We start from the raw sequence: 21519 nt of genomic DNA, 5'->3' as shown, positions 1-21519 counted from the left end.
TACTGATATAAAGGCTGAGATCTTTTATTAAAACTGAACTGGTCTGTTCTGTTTCTATGTTACTGATTTGAACTGGTAAGAGTAACTGCCTGTTATTCTTTTGGAGGAGCGATAAAACCAATACTAAGATGGTTATTAGGAAAATACTAGCATTAAAAATACTGAAATAAAGTAAATGAATTCCTTGGGTACACTTGATGGTTTGAAACACTTGGAAGTCTTCAAAACTGAAATGACAAACATAACTTGAGTTTCATAAACTTTGTAAGTATTCCTTACCTGAATTTTCTCTATACAAATTTTAAACAAAAGTGAAAATACATTTCTTCAAAATAAGACAACACCTGAATTATTTTTCAAAAAAGAAAAAAAAGAAGAAGTAAAGATTTATTAGGTACTTGGGGAAAAAAAATCTTCACTAATCAATAGTGGCTCCTATTGCACTTTCACAGTAAGAACAAGCAGTCAAACAGTTGGATTAGATCCTCCGTCTCCACTACCAGGCGTTCTGTTTTCTTTTCTGCTGGATTCTGATTAAAATAAATCCATGAATCAGTGCGTCTTTTCCTCCCGCCGAGACCCGGCGAAAGTTGCTCCACGCGCTCTAGTGCGCCGGTTTGGCACGACACCGGTGCATGCAGCGCAGGCTGGTCAAACAGGAAGCAGCTCGTGAACTGCTGAGATTTTCAGAGTAAAGCTGCCGATCTGCGTGAACAAGCTGGGGGAATCGCATTTGTTTTAATTTATTTTGAAAGTCAAATTACTGACATTTTCGTCTCGTCTCGTCTCGTTAACGAAAACAACAGATACGTCTCGTCACATTTCCGTCTTCAAAGAGATATTTTTAGCTCGTCACGTCTCGTTTTAGTCACGGAAAAAAGGGGCGTTGACGAAATATTTTCGTCGTCGTCATCGTTAACGAAAACAACACTGTGTTCTGCAGTGTTTTTCTCAATTTTTTTTGATGTGCTCACCTTGCCAGAGGTGATCAATCCACTTTGTAACTGACATGAACAACATGAAAGCTGAAGTCTTTATCATTAATCCACATTCTTGCTGCCTTCTCTGCCTACAGTGATTGTTTTTCTCACTATCTGGACACTCGCAAATATTTTTCATTTGCGCCAAAATATCTGCTAATAAGCTAATCCGATTTTTGTGCTTTGATTCCGTGATCTTGTCCACGTTTTCCACATCATGGAAATGACAGGGCCCGAGTGATATCTCCTCAATCTCCACTCATTTCAGTGTTTATGGCAAACATGTCAAAGCCTCCTCTCCCCCCGTCTTTAAATACCCGTCTAATGACATAATGATACATTTGGTGAGAGTGCTTAGGGGCACTTTACATCTCTGAAGGCAGCACTTTATGTCAAATCCACCCCCTGAAGAACGTGACAACTGCCTACTGTTTGGGTTCGCCCTGTGACAAGCAGCCCCTGTAGTCCCACAGCCTGTTGTTTGCCTCGCCAACTGCTGTTTGTGTTCTCTGCTGGAAAAAGATCATCAACAGAGTGAGCATTGACAGACCAGACTGCCCACTCCAAAGACTTCCCCTCCACTGAGCCGGATGTCAGATTATGTCTGCTGTTTCTGCTCCGTGTCAATACAAGGCTCTCTCAGTTCGATACCTGCCTTCAGTTACAGTTTTTTTTTTTTTTTTAATTGCACTGTGGTTGGGTTCGTGGAGGACTGTTGGGTGTCCCCTCCGGAGAGGGATTGGGACCCGTGGTTCGGCCTGAAGAAATGTAGCACCTCACTGCCCTCAAAGCCAGATTTGTTGTCTTCTCTCAGGTTTCATGGAGCTTGTGTTCAGTTGGAGCTGGTTTACTGCTCCTGCTGCTCCACAGCCAGGTCTTACAGAAAGTAACTTTCACAACAAAAAGGTCACTGCTCAACTTTTTACCAAGACAGGAAGACATTTAGTACAAATACCTATTTAACTTATTTCTTTGTGTTGTTTGTTGGTGTTTAAGTCTTGACCTTGAGTTACAGTAGGTGGGGCCCGAGTTTCATTCCTGGCTGCAGCAGGAGAGACTTCCAGTGTAAAATGTAAGTCCGTGGTGTAAATAACACTTTCTTATTTTTTTTTTTTTTTTTTTTGCATTAACCCCATTGAGGCCCTCCAGACCTCATCTCAAAGCAAAGACCACCTCAAGCTTTATGTGTTCAGAGCTTGGAGGAACTTTTCAGTCTTCAAGTTTGTGTTGAGAAACATCCCTGTTTACACAACTTTTTCAAGTAAAACTGCTAAATTTTTGTTGCATTTTGGGAAACGGGGCGTAAATATTTAACTATTGAAGTGAATCAAAAGTACTGATTGAACCACGTGTTATATCATCAAAATCTTGGAAAAAGAAATGGATTTTACCTTTTAATAAACTAGTTTTGATGCTTAATAATGTGCATTTTTCCCACAGTCTTCTTCCAATCTTGTCAAAATTCATACCTGTGCAGTTGATATTGGAGAATGACTCAGCAGAAAACTATTACCAGAAAATATATTCATGAGGCCGGCCTCTATTTCTGTTGTAAACTCTCACAATAGGAGCCGTGGAAGCGCTGTCATCTTTTTGAGAAGCTGTCTGTCAAAAATAGTCTTATTTTTAAAAAGTGTCCCGACTGCTGATCGATGCGTCAGCTCGAGGCCATATGTAATTACTTTGCAACTAGCCAACCATGAAATTGTTGTTTGGCTCTGAAATAGATCCAAAGTCAGAGCAAGACCTTCTAGTGTTGGCACGATTAAAAAAAAAAAATTAAAAAAAACCCACACCAAAGCGGCTCCCGCAGTAGGCATGATCATTCCTGTGATTAATAAATGAAAGGAGATGAAAACAGCCGTTGCCGGTGAGCTCCTCAGTCCCATTCCCACGTATTACGTCTGCAGTTTTTGTTTCCCGAGTGCGTGCCTCAGACCAGCGGCTCCTGTCAGCTGCTGACGGCGGTGCAGAGCCGCCGGGCTGCAGAGAGGTATGCAGAGTGACAGTCGCTGCCTCACATGCATGCAGCTGTGTGGCCTGTAAGATGCGAGCTGGCAAATGGAGTGGAAGAGCAGTCCCATTAAACTCTGACTCTCCTCTGAGAAAGAGGCTAACAGCTCTGAACGCTGGCCTCCTGCTCGCTGGCAGAAAGTGCTGACACAAATTTTTTTGTCTGACTAAAATGCCTCCTGACCGCGTGACACTGGCCCTTTTCTTCCTCGGAGAGTCCGCGGCTGTAAAGCCGAGGCCACACAAAAGCGACACAGTTTGCAAGTGCTGTTTAGGAGGTGGCATAAATTATAATCATACCATAAACCGCTCTAAAGGTCTGCATTACTCGCATCTTAGAGGGTGAGAAAGGAATTTCTTTGTTGGTGCCTTTAATTGGGTTTGTTTGCATGAAGCTTAATTCTCCATCTCCGGCCTGCTGTATGTTCCAGGATACATTTTGTGCTTGAAGCTTCTTCATCAGGTTGTCTTGTTGAACAGATTTCCATGTCGTACATTATGTTTTATTCAAAGGAGCTCCGCCCGTGTTATTTACTGGAGGCTCGGTCAAGAGAACGCCTGCTTTGTCCTCTTTGACCCGCAGCAGAAATCTGTCAGGTTGTGACTGACGTGGCGTGGGAGCTCTCGTGCTGGTCAGCGGCGTGGAGTTGTCGAAACATGACAACGTCTCCAGGCGTGTAAAGTTCTGACTTCCAGTCCTCCGGTCGTGTGTGCCATCGAATGTGAAGTGCAGTGAGTCCATGCTGACTGTAGGTGGTAATGCTTTGCAGCGTATTCTCCAACACGTTGAAGTCACTCAGAATGTTTTTCTGCTTCAGTTTTTTCTTGCAGTGAGCGCCCATAGGGCTTCTTCCTCTCACATTATTCAAGCTTTGACCAATCAGACGCTGCAGCCAGTAAATCTCTGCTCGGTGCTGGAGGGGACGATGATGAGAATGATCAGTGTTGTCAAGTTGGCGAAGGGAAATCTAAAGAAGACGGTTGCTCCCCAGTGGGGTGTGTGGGTGGTTCGCTACAACCCACAGCTACTGAAAGGGAGCTGTGTCAAATATGACACACTGAAACCCACAAACGCCAACACTGACAGCAAGTTGTGACGAAAACCAATTTAGATGGCAAGATCAATTCATCCTGAGTCGTGGAGGAGCTGTCCTCTCTGGCTTGATCTTTTTTTTTTTCTTCAGGTAGGAAATGCTGGCATCTGTTCGGGCTCTGTTCGGACTTGTACTCACAAATCCACCAAAGATGCAGAGCAGATGAAGCAAATTCTTCCAGTTTGTTGGAATGTCCACAGAAAAGGATGCTGGTAGAGTTCATGCTTTTGCTTTGTCTGAAAGACATAGCATGTAGGCTACGGATATCTGGAGCTAGATAAAGGCTGCGCTCACACAGGTGTGGTGAAACCACCGTGGATGGGCTCTTGATGTTTATTTGTTGAAGTGCTAAAGTTGCTATGAAAAAACCGACTGGATCAAGCATCTGAAGCTCCTGCAGACGAGACGACAGTAAGTTTGTTTGACTTCACTCTACGCTAAATCAGAGGTGACGACCACAACAACATCCTGTAGCATTGATTTTTGAAGTGTTTTGACTCCTTTCTAGGTTTTCTGAGTGGTCATGAGCTAATGGAGTATCGGTGTTGACTGTGCAGACTGCATTGCTCTTCAGAAGTTGTCTTGTGTTCTTTGTTGTGGTCACGTAATAATAGAAACAACAGTAACAATCACTAAATAGTTAAATAGTTAATAGATAACTATTAACTATCATTAGCTATAAATAGTTAATGATCTTCGGAAAATTCCGGAAAAACTGTGGGACAGTAAAGAAGTAGAGCTTTGCACTCATATAGAAGTTATAAGAACAACCCTGCAGCACACACAAGATTTCGACCCACTTTTGTTTCAGTAAAGATAGGAAAGGAAACAAGAAAAGATGTGATCTGTTAAGACCTCTCCATCTGCTGGGATAGACTCTGTGCATCATTTTTGTCAAAAAAAACAAACAAAAAATAACATTAATATGTGGCTCTAAATTAAGCACCAAACAGAACTCTTCCCCACAGAGGCTCCAGTTTGCTGTCTGGTAGTCGTGCATGACTGCAGTCTCTGTTGCCATGTCGGTGGAAAGCTTGTGTGGGATTATGTTACAGTCCGCGCACAAGTTACCACACCGTGAAAGCTGAAGGTGGGCGACTTCACGTTTCAAAAGCAAGAACCTCAATCTGCCTTTCAAGTATCTTTTGTGACAGGTTAAAAAAAAACTGGGGACATGTTTATCCTTGAACCAGCTAGCTAATGATTCAGCTCAGGGTGTTTTCAGTGCTTCAGAGTGTTTGCTGACTTGTCAACGCGTTGCTACAGGCTACTCTACTTGTCATGCAGCTCATTGGAACGTTGGGCGCTGGTGGCTTTGAAGCTGGACACATCGGTTCACTCTGGGCTCGCTGGCTGGAGATGGGAGGCAGCTGCAGCGGCTTTGAGCAGAGAAATGCTCATTCGGGGGGAAATATTGGAAGTTGTACATGAAAGGGGCTTCGAGAGACCTTTTTATTTCTGCGTCCTGCGAGGATTTCTGTTTATCTGCTCAGACGAGCCATGCGTACGTGCATTTCGCCAGCCGGCTTTCATATGACAGAGATAGGTGGGATGTAATTGTAAAAGAAAAAAGAAAAAGCACATACATTTTCATGCTCATTGCCACGTTTTTCATTGCAGAAAATGTTCTAAAAAGCCAGCATATTGAGAGTAATCAAAGTTAGTACTGCTAAAAGCCATCACTTTAATGGTGGACTGCAATTGTCCGTCTTAAAGGCATGTCTAAGTATACTGCTGCCCAGCTTCTCGAGGGCCTCCACAGTGACCGCAGTGTACCAGTCAGGCTCCAGCGCAGGAAATGAAGGGTGCCGCAATCAATCTGCGCTAATGTCTGGTTTGAGAAATAACATAGTGTGAACAGCATGAAAAGCAAATCTGCATTGTCGTCTAGACTGAGCCGCACCGCAATTTCCTTTGCAATTTTTTTTACTTCTCATTTCACCTCATGCGTAATAATTGCGGGAGAAGGAGACATGCAAAATTGTTGTGGATTAATTTTCATCCTGTCAAAACTGTGATTTCTTTTCCTCCACTCTTCTCAAAAACTCCGGGTCCTTTCAATCACTTACACCTCAACCCGACCCAAACATTTTCTGCGTGTTGTGTTTGGACGTAGCTCACAAGACCACAGCAGCTCGTGAAGGATGTGGGTCAGGTTTGCCGTCAGAATCTGGTTTAAAGTGGGTTTCTCGCGTTACCAACGGCTCTCATGCTGAACCTCGTCCTGCCAAGTCAATCATGATTTATCCTCATCACAGTCTTTAGCAGAATTAATGAGTGCCTGGGTTTGCAAATATGTCTCTGGCGCTGAGGTAAACAGACACATCCAGCTATCATCTGGGCTTTTGAGGGAACTCTTTAAAGTGAGCTTCCTTTGGGACCCTGTACGCACAGGTTTGCTTGAAATCGGCTCCTCCCCTCTCATCTCTGCCAGCCTTCATTGACAGCTGGGCCCAGCGAACAGCTGCCGCCTCCTCCCCCTCAATCTAATACACCAGAAGACAAAAAAGGCAGAAAGCACGCTTTGGTGCAGAGGAAAACGATTGTGTCTTTATCATTCCTTAACACGGTTGCGAGCTGTAGCTTGACCTTTTTCATTGGAGAGATATGAACAAGTCAGGCACCAGTCGAGGACGAACCCGGAGATAAAGCATTCGATACAGCGATTACTGTGCAGGGCGACACACATGCAAATCACTTTCACCAGCTAATCATTCCCGGCTTGCAAACCGTCTCAACTACGGCTGCTGAAATGAATTTCAGGACTTGGAAATAAGTCAAATATTAAGAAAATAGAAATGTATGAAATGCAGTAATTAGTATTCCAGGTTCCAAGTTATCCAGTGACAGCTGTTGCCCCAGAATGGTGAAGTCGGAGCGCCGTAAATGGCTGCCTGGATGTCTTTAAAACCCAAGCAATTTTGTTGTAACTTGTAACTTCGGTAACTTTTTGCGATGGCAATAAAGACTATTCTGATTCTGATTCTGATTCTCTTCCGACCAGAAAGACACAAATACTCCTGGAGAAGCTTTGGCCCTGTTTACATAATGTTTTCTAGTTAAAACGCAAAACTTTCAATGCGTTTTGGGGGTCTGTTTAGATGATGACATTTTAACAACAGCTCCCAAGATGGCACTTTCTGACAATGTTCCCTTTCCGTCTCCATGGAAACGGCAGAAACAAAAGAATCTTCAAGTTTGCTGCATGAAGGGAGACTACAAGAGAAAGTAACTGAAACCTTGGCATTTATTAACAAGAACAAATTGCAACCACCGCGGTGAGACCCAGAGCCGCAAGCACGCGGACTCGCTGTTTGGAAGCTGAGGAAGGCCGCGGTAGCTGATGACCGCTCCACATCCGCAGTGCTTCCTGAGGTCGCGGAGTGAAACAGATGAACGCCGGATGGTGGTGATTTGAAAATGCAGTGTTTTGTTTCTGCTGCCGTAACAGAAGCTCGATTCTTCACACAGCCAGCATCCATCTCGTCAGTCACACACACACACACACACACACACACACACACACACACACACACACACACACACACACACACACGCACATGCACACACACACACGACTCCTTCCCGCCCACACGCGCAGCAGACATACTGTACATGTGGGGACTGCCGCCAGTTAGTTTGTGGACAGAGTTCCTGGCAGAGGTCCATTATGAGGGAATTCTCTTCCTGGCAGCGTGCCTCTTTAAAGTTCAGAAGGGAAACTGAACAGTGAGCCTACAGCACAGCTTTAATCATGTCTTCAGTACGTTTACTGAAGATTACAATGTCACCTTTCATTCTGATCTCCAATTGACTCCTTTCTAAGCCATTTGCTGTCGCTTGTACAGAATAAAGGTGGTGGTTCAATTTTAAATTGCAATATGTTGAAGTGATATAATGATAGTGCAGTAATGACATGTTAAAGGAAATATATGGGATGAATGACCATATGACTAAATAATTCACGTTGTGGGGCATTCAAGCTGATCATGGACAGGTTGCTGTCACATGCATAGTCTCACACACAGACGTACAAAAACAACCTCTTGCACAAAATTCTACTTAAAGCTAGGGTTGGCGATTTGAATGAGATACATTTTTTTAAATACTGGTTAAAATGATCTTTATGACCCGATGGGAAACAATTCATAGCGTGTTCTTAAAGTAGTTTGGAAAATATCCGCTATCTACAGCAGGAGTAAAACGGGAAAAACAGCAACCAATCGTCTTGACGGGACACCTTTTTTAAAACCAATCAAATCCCTTCGCCGTTCGACCTGCCCCCTGCGCGTACATGTCAATGGCGTGCACTGACCCTGATTCAGTGCGCACATAGAAGGACGAAGCGTCGTTGCAGAATGGCGGAGAAGAACGTTTGGGGCTTTACTTACCGGTGAGTGCGCCATACTTGGCATAGTGCAAATAAAGAAAAACAAAGAAACGAAGTGCTGAGGACAGGTTACGCCAGGAACGCACTGGACGCGGAAGTGCTGCGCGCGGAACGTCTCTGCGTCTCCGCTCCCAACGGAGCTCCTCCAATGGGGTGGGAGCTGGGCGGAGCCTTGGGGAGATGCTACATTCGTGCTACATGCTAGTTTTCCAAGATCGCCGACCCTAGCTTTAATCTCCCCACCTTCTCACTGTGATGCCAGAGTGCTCACCAGCACACCCAGGCACATAAAGTATGTTTTTAAAAGTACATTAAACCACTTGAATTATCTTTCGAAATAGTTGCTTGCTGGACTTTTTTTTTTTTTTGACATTTTTAGGTTACCTTATGTGCCATCTGCCAACATGGACAAAGGAGGATTTTTGACAAATAACCAAGTGAACCACCAGGGGGAGATTTTTTGATAATGTAAAATAGTTGGAGATGATCTGTAAAGGATGATCTGATGAAGAAGGCCCTCTTAATTTTAAACCTCAGGTTGAGGGCAGACAGTTTGATATCACCTTTTAGTTGACCTTTGCAGTGTGTTCTCGGCTGGCTACTTCATAATTTCCATTGTGTTTAATTAAATATGCATGCACTCTCAGTTTGACTTCAGTCCAACTGGGTCATCTGCTGACTGCATGTGGGATATTTCTCCTTCGCGTATTCCACCTCATCTCTGCCATCCCTCGTGACATTCGCACTGATTTCGCACTATTTACACTCAACACACAGTCCAAAAAATGGATAGCGTGTCTCTGGGTGTGTGGGGCCGGGACACTTTATCTCAAGAGAGCCGAGCCTTTTTTTTTTTTGTTTTTTTTTTTTTCCTTCCTCTGCTGATGCCGGAGAGACCTGGCTCAGCTTGCTAATGTGGACGGCGTTAAGTCCTGATGGAGGATCCACTTGTGTGGGTCTGTGACCTTCAGCTGAAGAGAAGCACTGGAGGTTACATGTTTCCAACTAAGTGATGCATTTGCATGTGTTCTGCATCTCGCGTTTAGAGACACGTGCTCTCAAAAGGACATTTCATAAAGATGCATTGTGACAGTAATGTTCAGAGAGGATGCTTTATTCCTGTTTAATAATGTTTTGACTTGTCTAAGTGGAATTAATAGAGAACCAGACTGAGCGGAGACTTTCTCTTGTATGTAACAGCTCATTAATTTTCACAACAGCGCCTCATCAAGCCAGCACTCCGAGTTACTCGTATTAAACTGAGGATAAATAATTATAATGCAACATGAAAACAATCCAAATAATTCACTGAAGTTATTCACGATAAGTATCTTTCAATTAAAAACCAATCAAATGCGTTGCAGCTCGGAGTGAAAATGACATTTGTGACTGCCAACATTTCCACAAGAGTCTTAATGTGATTTTCCACACTATCACTGTGTGTTGTTTCCAGATTTCTTTGAGCCAGGATCACAGTGAGCGTGGGAGTGAGCTCGGCTCCGTCAGTCTCGGCCGTGTGATTGACACATGGCGAGATGGCGGCTGGACTCTAACAGACATTTATTGGTGGTCATCAAATCGCCATCAGAGGTCAGTTTCTAGCGAGCGCCCTAATTGGGTCTCGGTTTCCTCGCGGTCCTGTCTTGTGCTTTCAATCAAACGTCAGTCCAGTGATCAGACAGCGATCCGGTGGTGGGCTGAACTGGAAAGAGCAAGTCATTTAAGATGTTCTTTCTCTCGCTGGCTCCCGCCCACGCTTCCCAACAGCCTTTGTTCGCTGATCCACATTCAAAGTTACAAATAGCATCCCTGAAGGTCCCATTACCCTTGTGAGACGTAATAATGCGTTCCTTCTTTGGCATATTGTATGGGTGGCTGCGGAATTAATAGAGTCTGGATGAGAAAGCTTTCTTTTTTTTCATGCACACTCCATTAATTCCTGAGAAACTAAAAATACATGTAAGTAAACATGACTCACGTACCTGAAGCACACGTCCTATTTCTGTTTGTAATTTTGAAGTTGCTCAAAAAGATTTTCATGCCTTGCCGCGGGCAAAAAAACTGATCTAACACACCACGTTCCGGAACGCTTCATTTTCACGTTTATGAAGTAATTTGCATGCTGAAGGCGCACACATCAGCCGAGCTGTCCGCGGACGAGATGAGAGGAGATTAGAGAGGTGCTGTTAATTCACGGTGGACAGAGGTGTTCTGCACACGGTGGATGTGCACGCTGTAACGCAGGACTGGAAAAATGCATTATTCATTAAGAGAAACATTCATCTCTCATCCCAGGCCTCGTTAACATCAAAACTTTTGTCGAGGTTTTAGCGTCCATTTGCAAGATGGCGGTGCTTAGAGCCACGGAAATGGAAACTTTTTGAAAAAGCACCACGGCTGTAGTAAATAGTTTTATAGATGTACAAGTGGATGGACAGTGTCATGACTCCGAGTCCAGATTCTCTTGGGACTCGGTATTTTTAGAGTTGACAGTCACAGTAATAACTATCTGTTAACAAAATTCATTCTTTTCTGCCATTTCCATTTAAAAGATGTCAAAGCTTTGCTGCATAAACATGAAACATTTCTTGGAAAGATGTCGTGTCTCGGTCTGTGTGTCTCCGTGAGCGTCAAGGAGGCAAAACAGAAACATTTGTCAACAATCGTCTTCAATAACGGTTGGTGCTTTTATGTCTGGCGCTGAGAGAAAGTCATTTGGGCTGCACCAAATGCCATCAGCAATGCCCTTTTGACATACCTTCGCGCCTCTACATCTCCCCTCCTGTCTGCTCGGATTCACAGTACCTTATTGATCTGTTCTGTTCCTGTCCTGTGGTTTCTGAAACCTTACCCGCAGCCTGAGCCTCTGATCGCTTTCTGCTCAGACCAGTGGGATCCGCCGGGTACGTGGACCTCTTGTGGGTTTTTAAAGATTCTCTGTTTTTAAATCACTGCCTCTTTCTGTATATTTGGATCATGAATAAAAATCCAGGATTAATTTTTCTCGCATCGTCGGGTTTGGTTCACCTTCAGCTGGCCGGGAGTCTGAAGTGGAAACATTACTAACAGTAATTACGAGCATACTGGACCATATCTTGACTGATATTCTGTGTTCTTTGTTTGTGTTCTGCCAGTGCATGAAGTAGCTTGCCTTTAACGTCGCCAGGCGAAAGTGAGGGAGTGGAGAATTATGCACTATTGACATTCCCGTCCGTTGACGGAGCTAAAATTAATCTGTGGTCTTTTCCTCAATGCTTGTCGAAATGAGAAATGACAGTTGCCTGAACGGTTTGCCCACCTCTGAGTCCTGGTCCTCCAAGTTGAAGCATGCCACCGTCGGTGACTTTTACATTTTCAGAGCCCTGCATACCATTTTGTTTTATGGTGGGCTGTAATTGGCCAGTTGCTCTGCTGCAGCACGAGCTAAGAAAAAAAAAAAAAAAATGATACGGTTTCATTTTCTTGAAGCACATGGACCGTGCAAGTCAAAACAGCTGAGCTTTGCAAAGCAAGGCGGTGTGCAAGCATTTATTATATAGATGGCTGACGCTTTGACTTGCGTTCTGCGATCCATTTCAGCCTGTGATATATGTGGAAAGGGTTAAAAACGCTGTTATCTAATACAGCAGCAGCGCTCCACTCTGGAACACTTTTAAGTTTGTTTCTGATGAAGACCTTTGTTGCTCTTGCCGATTTAAGAGGGAAACCAATCCAGGAATCCCCCCATGGCATTACTCCACTTAGAAGCCATGCTAAGCCTATCAACCACTCCGCTGCACTTTATACACACCAGCCCCGGGCAGAGAGGTCCAGTACTGTAGCTGGCTTTGCCACTCACACATACAAAGTTACTACAAGCCTTCAACAAGCCTCTGGCTAAAGAGGCACATAGTCATGAATTTTAAGAAAGGGAAAATTAATTGGGATGCACACATTAATTCAAAATGAGAGTCGGTGGGAATGTGGTTGAGCAAGGCTTCAGAAGTGGTTAAACACAATATCTGCATTTCATTTTTAGCGCAGGTTATGTAATGCCGACAGAGGAGGGAAGTCAGCCTCGGCTATATGTGAAAGCAGCTTCGGGCCGGCTGCTGGATACTTGTCACAGAGGAGCCAGACTAGAAATACAAGGATGTTTTAGCCATTTTCTACTGTCATAATAAGCTCATTTAAAAGAATTCACACCATTTTTTTTACTGTTTTCTTTCACACTGCATAACCTCAGTTAGTGCATGTTTGAATCTCCTCAGTATGAACTGAATTGAATTAATCAAAATTATCTACTCTGTCTCTTTTTCCAACCACAACTAGAATATTACATAAGAAACACGAGGCAATATCCAAGTACACTGTCTTTCTGGCCCTTATCATCCATCTTCGATACCATTTTACCCATGAGCGCCTGTGGGCGATGGCACGGTGCTCCGGTCCATCACAGGGCAAACACAGAGACGGGGACAATCACACACACTCAGTCTCACCGAGGGGCAATTTATAGTCTTCAAAGGTATATTTTGGGTTTTTTTGGACTGGAGAAAAGTGGAGTGCTCACCTTTGTTATCCACTACACCAGTGATTCTCAGCCTTTTTCTTGATGAACCAAGCGTTTCACCATTGTAACCTTGTACACTCTTTGGTTTTACTCTTCATCTGGAGGTGCTACGTGGACTGGAGCCGCCTGCAGTTTCAAACTTTCTTTCAGCTTTCCCACCTTAAAGATGCATTCAGCTCTAATCTTGTGTGAAGCCATTTTCTGTGTAGCTCTCTTGGTACACCCTTTCAGACAGTTATCTTTCTCTTGCCCCCATTTTTTTCCTACGGCTGCATGAAAAAAATGTTACGCCACTTAAAATCAAGAGGGCTTCACGACCCCCCATGGATCTTTGGGCCCCCTGGTTGGGAGTCACTGTGCTGCCTTGGTTTCTCATCATGTCAAATATGATTATCAAACATGCTTCCAGCAAACCCGACTCAACCAGTTGGTGCTAAACTGGGTCCTTTCAGTCCCTGTGGAGACGGCTTTGGTCTGTTGATAATTCTCTGAGGTGCCTCTGGTATTGCGTGCTACTTTTCTGACTTTATTCTGGTTGGAGACCCCCAGTGACTCCCATGCCTCGAGAAGCCGTCCTTTTTTTTGTAAACTTGAGCTGATTGTCTCACAGGACTTGAGGATCTCGTCGGCTTTTTCCATTCCAGTCATGAACCTGGCTGTGTCTCTGCTTATTCGCTGTTGGAAACAAAGTAAATGGTATGAGTCAGTTGTACGTGTGCCGTTGGTTCAGTGGGTGGCGATTGTGAGTTTGTGTTGTGATGGACTGCTGACCCTGTGTCCCCACGTTGAATAAAGTCATATAGAAAACTGATGGCTGGAACACATTTGGGGTTTGAGCTATTTTATTGTTCCTGTACAGCTGACAGCATTTGACATTTCTCATAACCATAACTCCTTGGCTTTTATGATATCCACAAATAAAGTATGTAAATAAAGCTTTATTCAACATATCCTAGTCAGTTTAATGGCTCCCAGGACTCAGTAATACCAGGTCACTTCTTTGAAAGCTGAAGTTATTCTATTTTTTGGGGGGCCAATTGCAGACATAAAAATCAAACTAACCCAGGTGATCTTATCTTCAATAAAATGTCTGTTTATAAGCTTCTAACAAAGTGGATCATTTGTGATTTTAGATAACGATGAACATGGATCGTGGCAGAAATCGCCATTTATTTGCTGTTAGACGCCGAGCACAGCAGTGTGATCGACTGTCACTCATGGAAAACCGGACGAGCCCGGTCTCATGTCAATATAAGCCACTATTAAAAAGGCAAACAGGGAATGATGGAGACCATCAGATGCTACAGGACCTCATCCTATTTAATTCTGAGGATTTAATTTGCCCGGGCCGCAGACACTGGCTGATTTTTAAAAGCCTCTATCTCAATGCAAATGTGTGCTCCTGCCAAAGCTGATCACCTGCCGTTAGCGGGCGTTTGCAGAACGACCTTCCAGCCGCGTGTCACGAGTCTATTTGCCCCTTTAAGCTGTCTGTCAAACACCGGACTCTGTCTTCATCATGAGGCTGTGGTCTGTTTGTCTGGGCGTTTTTGAGGCGCTGGCATGAATACGAATGAGCCGGCGTGAGAGGATGAATGCAGAAGTGTGTCTTCTCCAGGATGGGTGATGCACGTGTCGGTGTCAGATGTCAGAAATGGAGATGAAAAGCTATTATTTAGATGAGGTTGAGATTGATCATTTGATTATTACAGCTGCTGGCACCTGGGCTTGGCGTGACGACACACACACACACACACACACACGCACACACGCTGCAGCAGCACTTCCAAACGGCCAGCAGGTGTAGCAGTGAGGTTTGTGAACAGAGCAGCAGAGAGAGATGACAGGAGGCGGCCGTCATGTAAAGCCTCGTCTCTCCTCGGGCTGAAAGGCGCACGGATCAGCATCTGGCAGCAGATCTTCTGAAAGAGGCGAACTTTTAAGGAGGCCCACCCATGAATCAAACTTCACTGCGGGAGATTTTGTGCGAGTACGCTGAGATTCGCCTCAGTTCCTCCTGCAGCGCCTGCGCTTCGGCGTGAGGATTCAATGAGCTGCTCATCCACACCGTCTTGCGCTGGAGCCATTGTTCACAGCAGCAGCCAGACAAGAGCAAGGGAGCATTAAAGTAGCACGTTCACAACATATTAAAATCAGAGCGCCGCCGCTGCTGTTGTCATTTCGATGTCTGCAGGGAGAAGTACTTTTTCATTAATCACTGGCAGAGGCCTACTTCTGTGCAGAGATTACAAAGACATTCAGCTGAACTTTAAAAGAAAGTCTGGTCATCCAGCTCGGTGAGAATAAATGGGTTATGTGATTTATTTCTCTCCTCGGTCTGGCAAGGGGGATTTTCCACACCTGAATATGTGGCTAACAGTATTTCATCCCATTATTCGGTCTTGCCCAGACATCTTCCAAAACAAACAGGCGAAAATAAAAAGCAATGAATAATGTTCTCCTACATTTGGCTCCCTTTGACTCTAATAAAGGTTGACATGTTATTTCAGTCGCTTCCTTTGAATGGATTTAAACAGGAGGGCAGAAGAGGTCTTGGCTCCCTTGATAATGAAGCTTTGTGACAGTTAGCCTGTGTGGAGTGACTTTGGTTTCCCATGAAGCACATGGTAATTAAAATGACCCCATGTGGGAAAACACAACCTGCTCCTCCTGGCTGTGCAGGTTTTAGTCTTACGCTGGAGACTTTGCTCTTTTCACAGGCAAATGTGTTGCTGGAAATGTTTTTGGGAACCTGAAACTGAGGCCAGATGTTGTCTTTGCTCTTTAGCATTGAACTATTGCAGGTCGAGGTCATAGGTCGAAAGACGGATCGTGTGTCGGTGGAGAGTGGAGCACTCCAGGGTGTCTGCAAGACCCGGAAGGTTGGGGGAGGGTTAGGAAGTGAAAGGTATTAAAGTCTCTAAAATGACTGAAGTCAATCAGTGTGGTTGGAAACATTTCCTCTTCTCTGCTGCAGGAGATCAGATTTAGAAGTGACAAATTTCCCAAAAACAATGAAAAAGTTCTTTTTTCCCCATAATTCAAGTATTTTTCTTTTATAATTTTAGCTCATCTTGCCAAATCATAAACTTTTTTTAATAGTATGCTCACTTATTGAAATGCTGCATGTTGTGTTTCATTCCTGAGCGTTTCCAAACATCCATTGATTGAAACTCAGGCTGGTTCTTTGGTGGCTTGTGTCTGCTGGAATCAGTTCAATCTTTTTTTTTTTTTTTTTTTTTTAATTTAAATCTGCATCTTTAATCTGAGTCAAGAAGGTTTGTTGGCTCATAAATGGCCTCTGGACATTTGACCACAACATTAATAGTTATAAACTGCCGGACATCTACTCAATATGCTTTAAAAGTGATTGTGAGCTTCATTAATTTCTAATCAGTGATCCTGGAAATTTAATTAGATTGTAATTTACTGTATGTGATGCTTAAAGCTTTAAAATTTGTGCATGGAGGTGGAAAGCAGGGGCTTTATGAAAGAATCCTTGCTCCTGGACAGTTATCGATGTTGACTGGAGGATTCGGGGCTGCTAACATAAAGACACATGCCGAAAACCCACGAAGCAATTTTGGCTAATAAAATTTGGTTTGTTTGTCGTCTTCTGCTAAAAAACAGCCAGTAGATTGCATTTTGTCACAGCAGTCAGCAGTTTAAATGTTTACTTTCAGACACGGGCTCAGCTGCAGCGGCAAATCATTGTGAATTTGATGCAGTTTTGATTTGTGCCGTGACTGCCTCACACTCCATGTTAACAGCACCCGGGGCTGCGGGGCATTTACTCTTCTCCCAAACCAAGCTGAAATTTTTGAAATTGATGGTCTGAAACTGTACGAGAGAGTTTCTCTTTCTCTGGTAATTTTAATAAAAACAGCTCCACTCTTACAATTTTCCTTGAGCCAAGGTGCGATTTGCAGGAATAAACTCTCTTTCTGTTCCATGTACCCCCCTCCGGTTTGATTATGTTTTACTGCAGCGAGTAGATGAATTGTATCATGGCTGCGTTGTGATTAAAGGTACTTAATAACCAGACCAGACAAAACAGATCAAATAAGTGTATTAAAAAAAAAAAAAAAGTATTCATCTTTCTCACAGTGAGATTGAGGAGCATGCAATTAACTTGAAACTCACACTGCACACCATTTTCCTCACGCCAAGGAGTAAAATCGAATTGAAATCAGATTTTCCAAATATAAGATTGTTGTGAAGAGCAGAACTGTGAGCAATAAATATTGAAGGCTTTTTACCTCTAACATCTGTTATCAAACACATCAGCACTGTTTATTACAGCATTTCTACCTTTGACTTCATATTCCTTGTATATTTCCTCTGCTGAAACATGGCGCTTTATATCTGTGAACTTTCACCTCTCTACATCCTGTGCAGTGGTTTAGAAATCCCCCCCTTCTGTTTTCATGCTCTGCTTACAGCTGGCATCAAAATGAAAGAATCATACATTAAAGTATTTATTTCTTTCATCCACGTCCGTTTCTGCAGATTTACGTGACATTTACATGTAAAATGCATTGTTTTTGCGTTTTAGTTTCAGAAAAGTTTCGCATTTTCATGGCAACGTTTTGGAAATGATGTAGTTTTCCTGCAGGGCCACTAGTGGGTGCTGTTTGTTTATCTACCTGCAGGAGTGTACTTTAGATCTTGATGCAGAGGAACTCAAACGTTGTCCTAAAGCAGTTGAAGTGAGGGTGGATTGAAGCGTGAAGCGTTCAGACTTTTCCCCCCAGAGGATCCGGAGCCGTCTCAGCTCTGACTGATCTGTGTCTTGTGTGGTTCATCATGATACAGATATCCACACCTTCCCCTGCAGCAAAGAGGAGCAGGACATTCATTTAGATTAATAAATAATCTATCGCGGGGCAGGAGTGAAATTTAGTTACCAGCTCCCGTAAGTGGTTTCTGCATCGCCTTGTGCAACTCTCACCTTGTGAGCCAGGCCCTGACACTTCCTCTTATTGATATCAGTGTGATTTATGGAGCTCAGCTCCCCCGGCCATCCTCAAACTGGAGATGGGAGTATGATTTATCCCTGTCTGATGCTGCAGGGTGTCTCCTCTTGGCAAGATAAGGGAGGAGGCTGCGACTGGACAAGCTTTTGAAAATCCTCCGGTAGTGTGAATCTTCCCTCTCCTGTGTTTAGAGATGCACCTCTGCAGCAGGATTTTCTTTTAATGAACAGGTCCATCTGCTCCTTACCTCAGCCGTTCTTATCAGACCGGGGAAAGCAGGTGGGGGAAATCAATGGATCGAGGATGACTCAGCTTCAATTGCACAGCTATTACAAGATAAATATTCTGAAAGTGTGCTTCGGCTCCCAGCCTTCTTATTTGATTAAGGTTTGACATTTATGTTCCCCAGTCAGACTGCTGTATTGTACTGTAATTGCTTGAAGAAAAGTTGTGTTCCTCAGAGGGCAGTGGCCGTTTGTCTCTCGCAATCTGTTGATGCTTCGCTGTGCTTTAGCCATTAAAGGATTTTTATTCTTGCCCCGGTGAAATTGATCTGTATTTCTTTCTTGGGTGAGCCCTAATTACCCATTTCGAGGCAGATTCCTCTTCATTTTTTTAAAGGAGCAATAGGTGATTGTTATTTAATACCACTGTTGTGCATTGAGCGGCACTTGTGAGTCGTCCGGTTGAACTTCGACGAGTTTCAGCAGTTTGCTGTGAGTCGGCTGCTGCCTGGACCAGAGCTACAAAACATGGAGTATTGTGATATGATGTAGGATAAACACATATTTAAGAATCTAATTTTAATCTCTTTGTGCTTTGGGATTATTTTTTCCAGATAACAGGGATTTTTTCTCTTGCAGTCTTTAAGGAATCTGAATTTGTTTTGGGTTATTTTGCCTTGATTTGTGTACCTTTGGGCCTTTGACCTTTAGATTGTTTTCTCCAGGTGTGGCATAAAGTTGAATTAATGAAGGGAAGGTGAATCTGATATGTTTCATTTGGAAATTGACCGGCTTCACTGTGCCTTTTGTTTGTGAACTTTCTTTTCTGGCACGATCCCCTCGTGGCCACCTGACGTGACCTTTGTGAGAAAAGAAATCATTTTGTCCAGAGAGGAGACCGCCGATGCCTCTCTAATGTTAACGCAAGCATTTTCTAGAACGCCGGTGAATCACTGAGGGAAGGTGGTGTCACTCCACCAAGTCCCAGGAGAATCTGGACGCGGTTCTTGTCCATCCACTGGTGCATGTGCAGAAGAACTGTTTGCTACAGCTGCAGTGCTCACAGCCGCTGAGAAAAGCTGCACTTTCAAACATTTACACAAAAATTAGTCAGAGTATCTTTAATGAACTCAGTGGCATCAGCAGCGCCGCTGTAATGGCCACAGAAAGTCAGCATTGAAACGCCTTTTAACCCAAGCAGTTGTTTCATGTATTGTGGACACGTCATTGATCTCCTGTGAGCCCATCAACCAGATGCTTTCACAATATCTGCTACAGAGTGAAAAATAATGCTATCATCTGGCACAAACAGGAAGACTGGACTTGCCTCGGCTGTGAAGGATTATTAGATTTTTTTTTTCAGTTGGTCGAGATGACGTCAACACAGCTCTTCCCCATGTTCTTATTTTTGAAGGTTGTAAAATTAAAATCTTATGAAGGAGTTTGATTTTACTCCAGAATGCACTGAAGGGTCACTTTTTTTTTTTTACTGGTGTGCTTTGAGGATTTTTTTTTTTTCCATTTCATTTGGACCCTCCTCCTCCTCCTCCTCCTCGGTGCATGCTGTAACTTCTGTGTTTTCAGTAATCACAGTAAAAGCACTCCCCTGAGAAACATGTGTCCTCTATAATTCTATCATTGTGTCTCGGCGGTTTCCCCTTCGACCAGGTTTAATTTAGAGGCTGGGGTAACATGATATAAATCCTATTGGATGCCCTGAAACGCTGGCCTTTGCCATCACTGGCCCCATTAAAGGCTACTTTATTGATTGTAAATAAGCTTTGTAATTAATGGAGGGTCACAGCCGTTCTGGGTTCCTTCTCAGACTCGGAGGGGGGACGTCTGCACCTGCTCCCAGCTGGATTCCTTCAAAAATGGAGATGGGGGCTCAGTGATTAAAAATGTAATTCATTATATAAGAAGGCCGCAGTATGAAAGAGCCAAGTTAATCCTCTAATAAAGATAACTCCGCTTCCTCCACATTATGCCATGACGAAGCAATTCTCCCAGCAAAACCTCCATATTTAATGACCGGGGCGAGTCATGCAGAGCCGAGTTCAGGGCCTGTCTCACAGGTAGCCGTGCGGCTGGAAAGGCACATTAAGGACCTGTTCTGGAAGGTGTTAATCCTGCCTTTTGTGAGCTGCGCCTACAAACGAACCGAGCGGCGTCTGTGGCGTGTTTGCCGCCGCTTGGAGGTGACCAGAGCAGATGAGAGCGGCTGGTGAATGTGCCTTTAAGTGGTTTTTTACACACACAGGCTGTCGGAGATCCTGAGATGGGCTGCATCCGCTTACGCACATTATCTGTGAGAGCATGCTGCTTCTTGGCTTCCCTTCACAGAGGCCGGTACACAGGGTCAGAGAGAGTGGGAATGAGAGATGTGCATGCTCACTCCCTCAGATGAGACACTGCTTCAGCTTTGTATACGGGTACATTTCTCTCCCGCCCGTCTCTCTCTCCCTCTCTCTCTCTCTCTCCTTCTCTCCGGCGACCTGTGAGTCTCTCCGTGTGCCTACTCAGTATCCTGTCCTCTAAGATTTCAAACAGCGATCGCCTCTTTTAGAAGCAGGCTGCAATATCTCGCTGTTGTCGTGCCTCCTTTGCTCACTGTTACACATATGGACGCACATTTATTTGGCGAGGTTGTTAAGCCCTCTGTATTTCATCCCTTTTCTTCTCAAAAGCACCACGGAGGGCTGACATGAAGTTATAGTGGGTACTTACTGAGTCATGGCTTTTTAAGGTTTTGATTTAGTATTATAATCACAGAATGCCTTCTGGCCCGCAGGCTAAGCGAGCCGGGCGTAATAAGCTGTTCTGGGCTCATATTTCATGCCGAGGTGAGCTGCGCGGACGCTCCGGTCCGCGCCCCGGCTGTATCTCTGGAGATGAGCATGAATGCCGATGGATCTGACCTGTTGCCTCCGTGCACTCCGGTATCAGTGTCGACATCCTGTCATAGGAACGCTCACGATTCATGCCGCAGAACGGCCTGCGCGGCAGGACATGATTAAACCGCCACGGCGTTTATGGAGGGAACAACACCTTTTCAGCCACGGCCACTGGAGACTGACCCGTAAAAATTTCAGTATTGTATGTTTGTATAAGGAGACTTCCAAGACTGTTCGTAATGTCAGTAATATCTCCATTACTGATGAGTCTTAGTTTCAGTCTCAGTTGAGATTGCACACACTCGTCTATTCTCCCCTTTCTTTCAGTGTTCCTTTGTTCATGGTAATTAGCAGTGTGAAAACGGCTCTTAATTAATACACTTAGATGGTACAAAT

At 44.1% G+C, this 21519-nt stretch overlaps 1 protein-coding gene across 7 annotated transcripts in view; it reads left to right on the top strand.

The window, feature by feature from the left end:
* Positions 1-21519, top strand: part of tanc2b (tetratricopeptide repeat, ankyrin repeat and coiled-coil containing 2b) — a 146290-nt gene that overhangs the window by 17121 nt on the left and 107650 nt on the right. For 3 of the 7 annotated variants that reach the window (XM_030098227.1, XM_030098226.1, XM_030098224.1), the window contains exon 1: positions 10006-10067. The exons of 1 other annotated variant lie outside the window; for it this stretch is intronic. The gene's annotated coding sequence lies outside the window, so the exon portion shown is untranslated. Of the gene's footprint in view, positions 1-10005; positions 10068-21519 lie in introns of those variants that run through there. 3 more of the 7 variants (XM_030098236.1, XM_030098229.1, XM_030098228.1) reach the window with 1 other exon arrangement.

The sequence above is a fragment of the Salarias fasciatus genome, chromosome 8 (assembly GCF_902148845.1).
Source record: "Salarias fasciatus chromosome 8, fSalaFa1.1, whole genome shotgun sequence".
NCBI classification, from domain to species: domain Eukaryota; kingdom Metazoa; phylum Chordata; class Actinopteri; order Blenniiformes; family Blenniidae; genus Salarias; species Salarias fasciatus.
This window is presented reverse-complemented; position numbering and strand designations above follow the sequence as displayed.